This window comes from Meleagris gallopavo, chromosome Z (genome assembly GCF_000146605.3).
Source record: "Meleagris gallopavo isolate NT-WF06-2002-E0010 breed Aviagen turkey brand Nicholas breeding stock chromosome Z, Turkey_5.1, whole genome shotgun sequence".
Classification (NCBI taxonomy): Eukaryota; Metazoa; Chordata; class Aves; order Galliformes; family Phasianidae; genus Meleagris; species Meleagris gallopavo.
Window position 1 is genome coordinate 31,706,732 of NC_015041.2, and position 12,136 is coordinate 31,718,867.

Here is a 12,136-nt window from a genome sequence, read left to right on the forward strand (position 1 = left end):
AAAAAAAAAAAAAGTTCTGCCTGAAAATAAATGCACAGTACAAAGAAAGTTTAAGAGGAAAGTTGCTTCAGTGTGTTAAAAAGGAAATTTACACTGAAAGTTTAATTATAATTGTCATTACAATTTAATAATAATTGTTGGGTACTTTCCTCTAGCTATCTGTTAAATTAAAAATAGATTATTTTTAAATTTTTTTATATTTTTTACACATATAACAGAAATTCTAATGCCCTTTCAATCCCTGTAGAAACAAAAATTCTAATGCCCTTTCAATTTCTGTAGAAACAATTTCAGAGTATTGTTACTGCTCAAAACTTAGTAATAGAAGAGTCTCTTATAGTGTCATCCTAAAATATTTGCAGAAAAGTGTATTTCTCTCTCTCCTTTTTTCTTAAAAACAAAAAGTAAAAACATTAGAAGATGGTGGTTAAAAAGGCAAGCATATAACATGTTTTTGCTATCTGCTGTTTCTGTTTTTTTAATTGCTTTTAAAAAGCTTAAGTAGCTTGAACAGTGTAACACAATGTATGAGTAATAATGACAGCTGAACATGACTGTTAACACATGATTTATAGCCTTGGAGGTGGCAGGTTTTTGTAGCATATGACATCTACAGGGAAAATCTTTTCCAATGTGGATTTATGAAGAACTACTTTTATGTTTTCCTAGAAATAAAAGTATCTAAAACACTTGAGAAGAAGCTTGCCTGGGATGGAAAGCTTTTAAAACTTTCTTTGAATTGCAGTTTTTATGTCTGTAGCTACTAGTCTGCCTGTAGGCAGTAATAGATGGGGAGAGCAGTACAGGAGAGAAGAATGAAGTCAAAGGAATATCCGTTCTGCTTCTGAGAACAAAGGTTTGCAGAAGAAAAGGAACACCATACTCTGCAGTAGCAGAGTACTTTGGCCTCCGGCAATTCTCAAAAGCCTGCTGCAGGTTCTTCAGGTCTTGTGATGAGGAAGCCTTCTTTACCACAGAAACAAGCTGCAAAATGTTTCTGTTAAAGTTTCATTCTTTAGATATTATAAAAGGTGAGACTTATGGGGCTTTAGAGAACTCTAGTTTTCAGCATTTCATAATTTGGATACCTTTTAGTAAAATTACTGCGTACTTTGGGGGACGAAGCTTTAGGTTAGTCTGAAGCCTGTTATCTTACTGGGGAAGATCATGGAACAGATCCTCCTGGAAGCTGTGCTAAGCATATGAAACAGGGTGGTGATACGGGACGATCAACATGGCTTCACCAAGGGCAAGTGCTGTGTGACCAACTTTGTGGCTTTTTATGATAGCTGCATCAGTGAACAAGGGAAAGCCACTGATGTCATCCATTTGGACTTCAGTAAAGCCTTTGACACAGTCACCCATAACATCCTTTTCTCCAAATTGGAAAGATATGAAGATATGGATTTGGTGGGTGGTTTGTTTGATGGACAAGGAACAGGTTGCGTAATTGTACCCAGAGGGTAGTGGTCAATGGTTCAGAGATGGAGATCAATGACAAGTAGCGTCTCTCAGGGGTCAGTACTGAGGCTAATACATTTTAATATTTTCATCAGTGACATTGACAGTGGAATCGAGTGCATCCTCATCGGGTTTGCAGATGACATCAAGCTGTGTGGTACTGTTGACATGCCTGAGGAATAGGATGCCATTCGAATAGACCTAGGCAGGATCAAGGATTGGGCCTAGGTGAACCTCATGAGATTCAGCAAAGCCACGTGCAAGTCTTGCAAGTTGGTTGTGGCAACACCCACTATCAGTACAAGATGGGGAGCAAAAAGAGCTTGGGGGTACAGGTGGATGGCAAACTGGATATGAGTCAGCACCATGCCCTCACAGCCCAGAAAACGAAACTGATGTGTGTATAGTAAGGACCTAAATAGCTGACGGGATAGTCACTTGCCATCCTCATTGTAGGCCTGTGTCAGAGGTGCTTCGGAACACATTTTGCCTGGCTACAAGAGTAGTGTGAACCAGCAACTCAGGGATTACCCTTCTGTATCTGGAGAGTGAAATGTCACACATGAGACCCATATCTGCTCAGTGAACTTAACGTCACTTGTCCTGTTTCCTCCAACCTTCACTCATGTCCTTTGGTATCTCACAGATAAATCTTTGTGTTTTCAGTCCTGTCTGGGGTTGGCAAGCCCCACTCACATTCTCCATCTCGTCTGGCTTCTCAGCCTATTCCATTTCTTAGCCTCGAATTCTGTCCATGTCCCATCTCTTTGCTCTGGCTCTTATAAATTCTTATTATAGGTTTTTTTTTTGTTTTGTTTTTTGTTTGTTTTTAATTTAAAGTAACAAATTGAAAGAAAACAGAATTCTGGCACAAAGACCAAACCCTTACACTTTTTATTCTCCTGCTCCAGTGTCTAGTAGTGCCCAAGCCAAAGAATTTTTGAAATAGGGGCAAAATAATGCCTTTTTTCCTAGCCTTATTCTTGGAAATGATGGAAGTGTTTTGGCTTGAATCTTCCAAAACAAGCCTGAAGCAAGCACCCAGAATGGAAAATCTGAGCTGAAATCGTTGCATCTTGGGATTGTTAATAACAAGGGAAAATCTTTCAGTGGGGTGAAGTGGGATTAAGAATAAGATGGAGCTACCGCCTTTTCTCTAGGAGATGTAGTGGTTGATGTGACTAGCACATTCTTTTTTGAGGTGCATCAAGTCTAGACTTAAAAAGGTGTAGGCATGCACAGTAGTTTAGCTGATCAAGTGCTTGGTTACTGGGTGCAACTTGTAGATTGGCTCAGGGACTGTGGAAACAGTAAACAGTCTCCTGGCTACCCCTTAATGGCTAGCGAGGTCAGTGAGGTAGCAGTTATGTTGCTTTGGCCAAAGAGTCCTGATGCTTGTAAAGCCAGAAAATACTTGAATATGTATGCCCTTCATCTTTCTTCCCAATATGAAGGGAAGGCTTTGAAAGCAAAACTTGGAAATCAATCTGATATGCTTTAATTATGTGGTTTTTATTTTTATTTTATTTTATTTTTTGCATCAGGCCAGTAAAATTGCTCAGATTTTCATCTTCTGGTTTGTGTAATGTATTTTTGCAAGTTCTTTTGGAATTAGCTAACTGCAGTCTGGCACAGATTGTTGGCTTGAATTCTGTGAGCAGGAAGCTTGATGCTGGCCAACAGACTTGTATTATGCTTTCAAAATACCGCGTTGAAAAAGTTAGGTGGGTATGATCCAACTGAGCAAGTAATAAATGTTTGTACATACATTGTATATATGCATACATATATACAAACATACTGCAAATACATATGTTATATAAAACTGGTGAGAAGGCAAGACATTTAAAATCCTGATTCATTTGTATCTGAGATGCTCTGTGTTTGACTTGGTTTACACACCCATGATCCTTTGCATAAAAAGTGTTTTTGTGTTCTATAATACCCAGAAAATAAATGGGAGACAGAAGATCTTCCTAGCAGTTGTTAAAATAAATGAAACTTGCCATACCTTGTCATATCAATATCACTAAGGCAGCATAACAATCTGACTCTGAAATTTGTAGAATCTTTTGATCTGATTAAATGAACTGAAACTGATATTCCAGGTTAATACATGACAGGGAAAGGTTATTGCTAACGAAAAGACAAATTCACATGAGCCATGCACAGCATGGAGATATCTGCATGCACCATGGGATGTGAATTAGCATTTTAATCTTGTGTGTGTTCATTTGCAGCCATAAAAAGATCTCCCTTTTAAGCAACTACAAACGAAGTCTAAAAGTCTGTACTAAAATGAAATTTTGACTGCAGGTTGATCTACTCACATTAGTTCGTGTCATTTCTACTAGATTTTGATTCAGCTTTCTGGTGCTCTGGCTTTATAAAGCAAACATCTCATGTTGTTTATTCATTCATGCAAGTTTTTATGGTTTTGACACACTGCTATAGAGTTTCAAAGAGTTAAAAAATGAATAATGAATCCTTGAGAAGATAGTTGGCATCACAGTCTTCTCTATTTGCCCGAAGCTAGATGTGGCAGTATTTTTTAGGCTTTTATTCTTTCAGTCTGCTTGTCTTCTTCTCTTTCTTTGAGTTCACCTGTTCATTTTCACCTGTCATCCATAACCAATTTTAGTTGCAGTTGTGAGAACGTGAATCATATGAATGAGTGTTGCACTTCAATAGTTATTTGTTTTAAAACAAGTGAAAGGAAGGACTTTTAGGGAATCACTAGGCATTGAAATCCTTTGCCACAGGATGCTTTGAAGCCCAAGAACACATTTTAAAAGGGATTGGGCAAATTCATGGAAAACAGACTTTGCAGAGACCAGTACAAGTATGACCTCCAATTCAACAAATGCTTTAGAACATATTATAGCGAAGTACAAATGTCCTTATGGTTGATTCGTTTCTTGTGCTGTTTTCCCTGAACATCCATTATCACCCCACTCTCTACTCTCTGCCTTCCTGTGCTATGATAAGAGGGTCTTTGTACCTTTGTTCTCTCTTTTTACCTATGGAAATGCTCATGAAACGAGTAGTATTTTTAGTCTGTATTGATGAAATTAATTAATTCTTAGATTTCTCTTTCCTGCTAATAAACTTGTATCTTCTATGTGTCCATCAAAGTCATAGGTAAATGACTAGTGCAGGATGTGATATACTCCTAATTACTATGGCTAGCTCACCAGTATGAAGGACAGAGTTTTCTGGTTACGTATAAGAAAGAAGAGGGCTGACATGTTGGTGTTCACTTCCTCCTCTGAAAATCTGTTACTTGTGCCAAATAAAGGTGTTTTGTTTCAAGTGCTGTTCTAACAGAATTCTTGATCAGTACATCCATATTAAAATAGACAGTTTAAAGAGGTTGGAGTTGGCTGTATTTTGTGTTTTGCCTGCCTGTTATACATTCTCTCATGCCTAAAACAAGATACTTCTTAAGGAGCAGTCACTAGATAGGCCCTTTTATGCTGACATTAAGGTCTGCAAAGTGCTTGCAAAATGTGTACCCCGCTGTCTGAAGTGTTTGATAAATAGTAATGGAAATGGGAAAAACAATCTAAAACTTAACTCAGTTTAGAAAGTATTAGAAAGTATTTCACAGAAGCTAAGCAAGAAGATCCATTGGAATAGATTTTAACATCCTTTGCTGTCTGCAGTAATTAACTTACATTTCCCTTTTTTTGCTCAGTTTTTGTTCTGGGTAACTAGTACTGTAATATTACCATGCCACACAGTTGGTAAGATACTTAAATCTAAAGGTGTGAACCTTTCTTTCTCTCTTAGAAAAAAGCAGCCAAAGAACCAAGTCTTGAAAGAGAATAGAGATTAGGGACAGTGGAGGATATCAGTGTCTCACATACACTGTTTGCAGGGTTAGAGTTAGTCTAGTCTCTACTTGACATGAACATAGATGTAGCATTAACACTCAGTGGCCTTAGCCTATTCTGTCAGGTGTATGTGGCTCATATACTGGTTTATTCCTGCAAACCATTTCCTTTGGATAGGGAGGGTTTTAAAAAATATTGGTTCAAATGTCAATCTTATTACCAATGTTATTCCATTATGTATGTAGATATTTTCACAATACATTATTTTTCCCAATGGAGAAATGATAAATACTAATATTGTATTATTTTTCCCACAAGAGAAATGATAAATACTAATATACACAGCAAGAAACTGAACTTGCATAGCAAGTGCCATTTTAAATCAGTTCATTTAAAATGACGCAGGAGGTAGCAGACATTCTAACTTTGGCTTAGTAGCATATTTCCGCTACTGATAAATGAGTCTGTATCTGTTTAAGCCGAATAGGAACAAGCCATTTAAAATCTGGTTTAATCAAACTAGTCAAAAATAATTTGGGCTACACTGATAACATTTGTATGAAACAGCCCTGGGGCAATCATCGTGATGCACTGATTCCATCTGCCAGGATTGGTTGTGTGCTTATTTAGCTGTGCAGTACTATAAATGACTGAAGAGATGATTAGATTCACTGTTTTGTGAAAACATCTTCTTTGCTTCTTGTGTCATGACAAACTTTTGTTTTGGATGTTCACATTGTTTTTGGATTTCATAATGCAGAGTTTTGTGTCACTTCGAGGAAGCTGCAACAGTTGCTCCTCTCAAAAACAGACTCAGTCAACCAGAACATCATTATAATTGCTTATGTCCTGGATTTTGAGTGAATCTAAATAAGTGTCCAAATGACAGAATGAGTTTCGTATCTATACAGATAAACAGTATGTAGTTTAAACATGGGAATGTTCAGCAGAATAAAATCAGGTAAATTAATTTTTGCAGAGGCTTAGGTTGATTTTCAGACACTGGATTGGTAGTTGTCCCAGCTTATCTTTTTTAAAATGTGTATATTTCAGCTGGTCTGGTTTTCTGATTGAGCAATAGCTATACTATCTTGGGATAAAGAAGGGATCTGGGAGCATCGTTTATCTTTCTGTCTTTTTCTCAGCTGCTTCCAACCTTCTTTGTATAAATTCCCCAATTTTCCCTTCTGTACTATTTTTGCATGCCCTACTCCTTCTCTTCCGAAAGCAAGTTCATTTCATATGCATACATTCAACTCACATCAACTTGTAGAGATGCAGAGAGATAAGGACTGGAAATCCTTTCCGCCTAACTTTGTGTCTGAGGCACAACCTAACAACGTGGCATAAAGGAAGTGAAAACTTGCTAATTCTACCAGGTGTTCTCATTTGGTGTTACTCCTTACTCATATAGGCTAAGATAAATTGTAAGAATTGATAATTGATACTTTTGATTGTGCATGCCAGGATGCCAGGAACGTTGATTTAGCACTGCAAAATAAACAGATCAATCTCCAGAAATAAAGGCAAGGATTTGGAAGGAAACTAATAGCCTGGCTATGTCTTCTTTCTGGAACAAGAAAAAGACATGAGAGAAAAGCGTATTTTATTTTCTCAGTAACACCGGCAACAACTGCCTGCATTTGATGTTTTTAATTTAGTCTCCAAGATAGCATGCAAGTCCAGAAAGATTTGTTACATTTTGAAACAGTTAGTATATTGTTCAGTTGTCATTTTTTATGAAGAGAAGCATGCGTGGAGCACAAAGATCCCCTTATTCTCTTCTCCAAGATATGAGATAGCTTCATAAAAGATTATTTTTTGAATAACTGACCTAGGAAGTATTCTAATATAAATTGTGCAGATGTAAAGGACCATAAGATGATAGTGCTGTCAGATTCAGAAATATGACGTGGGATGAAAGTGAGTGGCTGAGTGAAATCTGAATTCATAGAATTTTTGGGTGTAAAGTTCACATGCACCAAAACAGACATTTAAGAAAAAAAATTTAAAAAGTTAAAAAACAAAGACATTTAGAACAAAAGAAGAGTGAATAGATCTGATCTGTGAAGAAAAATATTTTCTACGTCATTGCTTAAAACTAAATCGAGAACATAACAACAAAATCAGCCAAGTGCACAAAGACACAAAGAACAATGTTAGTATGTAACACTGTTGCTAATGCTGGAAATGCTGTATGCCCAAGCACTCATTCCTCCTTGCTATCCCTGTGCAATTTGAAGTGTTCTCGTGGCAGTGTGTCACCCAGTATCACAAAAAGGAAGCAAAGAAACTAGGAATGCTAATGCTGCGGATGACAAGACACACAAGTTCACACATGTCACTGAAGCAAACTGATGCCTTGCACAAAGGGTGTGCATTCAAAGGCCTTTGATAGAGCAAGTTACTATTGTGATGCTTTAGAAATTGAGCTCTTTCTGCAGGATCCAGCGGGTAATTATATACCTTGTATGGAACAAATTATTGCAATTTAAGAATAAAGAACTTGATCCTGCTCCCAATGATGTCAATAGGAAAACATCAGTTAGAACATGATTCCACAGTGCAGAAATGTTTCACAAATGAGGACTGATCTCACCCTTTCATGTGTGGTTTTCTGAAGATCCTTGGGTTTAGGACTATAATATGTCTTTAGTTTAATACAGTGTTCACCAGAATGCATTTATTAACAGTCTGGTGAATGACGTCCACTTGACATAAATATTTATTGTATTCCTTATTCCACAAGATGCTACCATGTTTTTTAACAAATTATGCCTGTTTCTTGAGTGACCTTACAAATTAGGTAATGATCTTTGCCATATTAAAACTTAAGACAAGGAGAACAGATCTACAGAGAAGCACATGGGACCAGTACTAGGCCACTACACAGAGCAGCTGTGCATGCTGTTTTGGGGCAGTCCACAAATCCATACTTCCAGCAGTTTGCAGGATAGATAATCCTCATTACTGGGATTGGTAGCATTGAATGTAAAAATCAGAGGCTGTTTTATAATAGGTAGGTAAATAAATATGGTTAAACAAAGCAGTCTATAAAAATCCTGTATTAATGACTATATTGAAGGTGTTTACCAACCCTGTTGATAGAGGATATGTCAGGTAATGCATAAAGTACAGTCTTTTTCCATCAGCATGAAACTGTCAATCATCATTCAATCTCAGGTAAGGGAGCTGAGATGTTTACAGTTGTTCCAGAATATTAAAATATTGGAAGGGACATTCATCTGTCACCAGTCACTAGCACAGACCTCATCACAAAGGAATTGGTCTGAAAAGCTCCACCCAAATTGTGGTCATAACCTCAGTGGTCAGACAGATGGCTTGGAGTATTTAGGCAAAGAAAACTGTTAGCAGTATTTTCACAAACTAAACCTTATTGTGTCTTGTGTAATTTGAACAGCTCTATGTTACCCCTGGGAGAAAGGCAGCTGGGAATCTTACAGTTCTAGTGGTTTCTCTGCATTTTACTTTGCCATCCTGTGAGTGACTTGTATTTTCCATGGCAGAATTAATGTGTAGTCAAATAAAACAACTTGGATACCACTCTTAATCTTCACAAAACCCAAATAAACACTGTGAGTGATGCTTAGCATTTTCAGCCTTCTGCTTTATGGTATTGTGGCCTTCTATCTTTTCTGAAGAATTCCATTTTGTGCAGTGGTCTCACCTCATTTCCTGATGTTGTTTGCTTGCAGTTTGCCTGGGCCTTCCCTGTTGGCCGTCACTCTGCATTACTCTTTGAAATTTGTCTTCCCATGGGTAACATCTCCTGGTTATAAGGACAGGATGGCTGAGGATCTTAAGCTGTTAATACTGTTATGTTGGAGACATAAAAAGAAAAAAAAAAACAAAACTTTAGTGAGTCATCTTTTGACATGCTCTAAAAAATACTCACTTTTCTAGTAAAATGTCAATCATATATAGAAATATATCATTTGACTATAAAAATGGGAAATGATTTTCTATTTAATGAAAATATCTAAAATCCAGTGGATTTTATATGTCAGTCATCTAGGCACTACTGGTATGTGCCATATCAAAGTTAATTCATCCTTTCTGTACTGTCAGTATTAAATCATTAGAGCATTTGGAAAAAAAGCAAGATAAATTTTCAGACATTAAACAGTGACAGCTTTTGTTGGAGATACATTGGATGGATACATGGAAATTTTGTTCATTATTGCAGGTTGTCTTTGTAAGTTGGTGTAAGAGCTTCTGGGATTGTGGACTTGTGGCACTGGATGATATATCATTGAGCCTGGGAAGCTGCCAGGATGCTGGTAAGACCAAGTGTATTTGTCATCCAACAGCTGCTACCTTCTCCCCTTTTTAATAAGAACATTTCTTATGCCATCATTTCCCAGGCCTTTCCTACAACTGGCTTCATTTCACTGTTTTGTTGTTGTTGTTGTTGTTTGTGTGTTTTGCAGTAGGTATTGCATTAATCCAATTTTTGGAGTATCACACATAGAGTGAGGACCAGATTTTGTTAACTCCTAATTAACTTCACTGATTCCAGTGCAGCTGTATATGATGGATCACACCTTTAAGACTATTTTATAAAAAGCAGACAGGAAAGCAGTTTTCAATTGCATTAGGAGACCAGAAATGCACACAAAAGTGCAAATTCGAAAGCACAACATTGTTCCTTTTGCCCAGAAATACAGTTGTGTGAGGCCAAGATACAGTCTTTTATCTGAGCTAAAGCTCTGTAATGAACACAGATAAGAGGAGTCCAACTCTCCACCCGCAGTGGGAGGAATTCAGTGCTTCTGAGTGAGTCTTTACCCTCTGACATGCACAGGGTAACCCCTCTGAACTCACTCTCACTCCCTTTTCTGAGACTTCTTGAGATTTGATAATGCAACGATTGTATCCTAATTTGGAAGCAGTTCTGATGAGACAGGCACAATTCGTAATCCCATTCACTTCTGGAATACAGCCATGCCTTTGAAATGGTGATGAGGCAGACTGACCATGCCATTTATACTGCCATGTAGTAATAACTATTTTATGACCTGTTCTAATTGGATTCATGCATCCAAACAGCTAGTGCCATCGCTGAAGAGGGACAAGTCACATGTACAAAGCTGCATAACTTTTTTTCTAAAATATATCCAACATTTGCCTATTTTGTGTCTCTGTAGATTCTAAGGAAGTTGTAAATGAACCGAAGGTGCAGAACTGATATTTAGATGCATAGTCATGCTGGCACTTGTCACCAGTGGCAGCAAAAAAGTACAAAACCGATCCTCAGTATGTGAGGTGTGAATGCTCCCTTCTCACCAAGAGGGAGGGCAGCTCACGGTGCCTGCTCCTGAAGCACAAATTCAATTTGTAGCAGAACAGAGGGCAGAGAGTTCTTTTTTATCATACTGGCAAGCACTGGAATTCTTGGCATACTTTCTTCTACATCATCTAATGGGGTTGTAGCCCTGAAAAAACTCTAGTAATTGCAGCTCTGAAGTCTGTTGTATGTGGTGGTGGAATCGGATCTCAGGGCAATACAGCAGGGCTCACTGTGGCAGCTGATTTCAGATCACAGAAACCTCTTCCTGTGGTAGGATCTGTTAATGCATGTTACACATACTGGAGCTTATTAAACTGTCTTGAGTGCCACAGGAGTGAATGAAATGAGGCTGGTAGAGCCCTTTTGGAGGAAGATCTACAGTAAACTGCAGGAGATGTTTTAAAGGATGTTAGTAGATGTTAGTGAGCCATACTGAGGTACAGATTTCCCCAGAGCTGTTAAGAAAATGAAATAAAATCCTGTATTTCACTTTGGAACTGATTTTGTAGGCTTGTGAACTAATCTGTTGCTAGGTAAACAAAAGTGATCTCAGCAGAAGCAATACATTGTGTCATTTCTCCATACCTCTGTCTAATATATTTGCAGTTTTAAACAATAACATCTCGTTATAGATCTCTTGCCACCCTCTCCTGGTGAGTGTACTTTTGAAAAAGATGAGTGTGTGTTTACCCAGAAGAAGAGAGGTCGTGGGAGCTGGCAGAGGAGGCGGGGTCCAACTCCCACCTCTTACACTGGACCAAAAGGGGACCACACTACTGGGGTAGGTGAGTTAAGCTTCACATTGAAATTTCTGAACAGAGATTAAGGATTAATCAAAATGCTTTGAGATGGTAACTTAGAAAACAGGAAGTTTTTACTTCTTTATTCACGACAGTTATTGATCAAATGGAGTAAACAGGTTTCACTAGGACCCTCCAGAGAATGCGATGTTCAATCTGCATGCCAAGTGGAGAATTCAGTCTTCATGTCCTAAAGTAGCCCTTTCCTTTGCGAGAAAAAAGCACGGGGTGGCTTTCCTGGCCCTTCAGAAGAGCCGTCTTCCAACTCTTACTTTATGTGAATATTCCCTAAAGCAAAAATGCAAACAAGTAGGTAAACCTCAGCTCTTCTGCATGAGCACCTTCTTAGTTGAACTTAGAAGAAAAAATGGGTAATACAGGAGCAGTCCCACAGGCCCTTACCAATTAAAGGTCAACCAGGGGATCAGGCCCAGTCAGCATGGGTTTATGAATGGTAGATCCTGTCTGACAAACCTGATTTCATTCTATGACAAGGTGACCTGCTTAGTGGATGAGGGTCAGGCTGTTGATGTGGACTTCAGTGAGGCCTTTGACACTGTCCCCCCTAACATTCTTGCAGAGAAGTTGGCTGCCCATGGTCTGAATGGGTGTACGCTCCGCTGGGTGAAGCACTGGCTGGATGGCCGGGCCCAAAGGGTCGTGGTCAGTGGAGTCGGATCTAGTTGGCGGCTGGTCACGAGCGGTGTCCCCCAAGGCGCAGAACTGGG

The 12,136-nt window shown here is 38.4% G+C and overlaps 1 protein-coding gene and 1 long non-coding RNA gene across 2 annotated transcripts in view; both read left to right on the top strand.

Moving 5' to 3' along the window:
* SMC5 (structural maintenance of chromosomes 5) overlaps positions 1 to 12,136 on the top strand; it is a 322,808-nt gene that overhangs the window by 32,679 nt on the left and 277,993 nt on the right. The gene's annotated exons all lie outside the window — the stretch shown is intronic.
* Positions 9,482 to 12,130, top strand: LOC116217536. Its single transcript, XR_004162199.1, has 3 exons — positions 9,482 to 9,598; positions 11,215 to 11,393; positions 11,989 to 12,130. It is a non-coding gene; the product is annotated as an uncharacterized LOC116217536 (long non-coding RNA).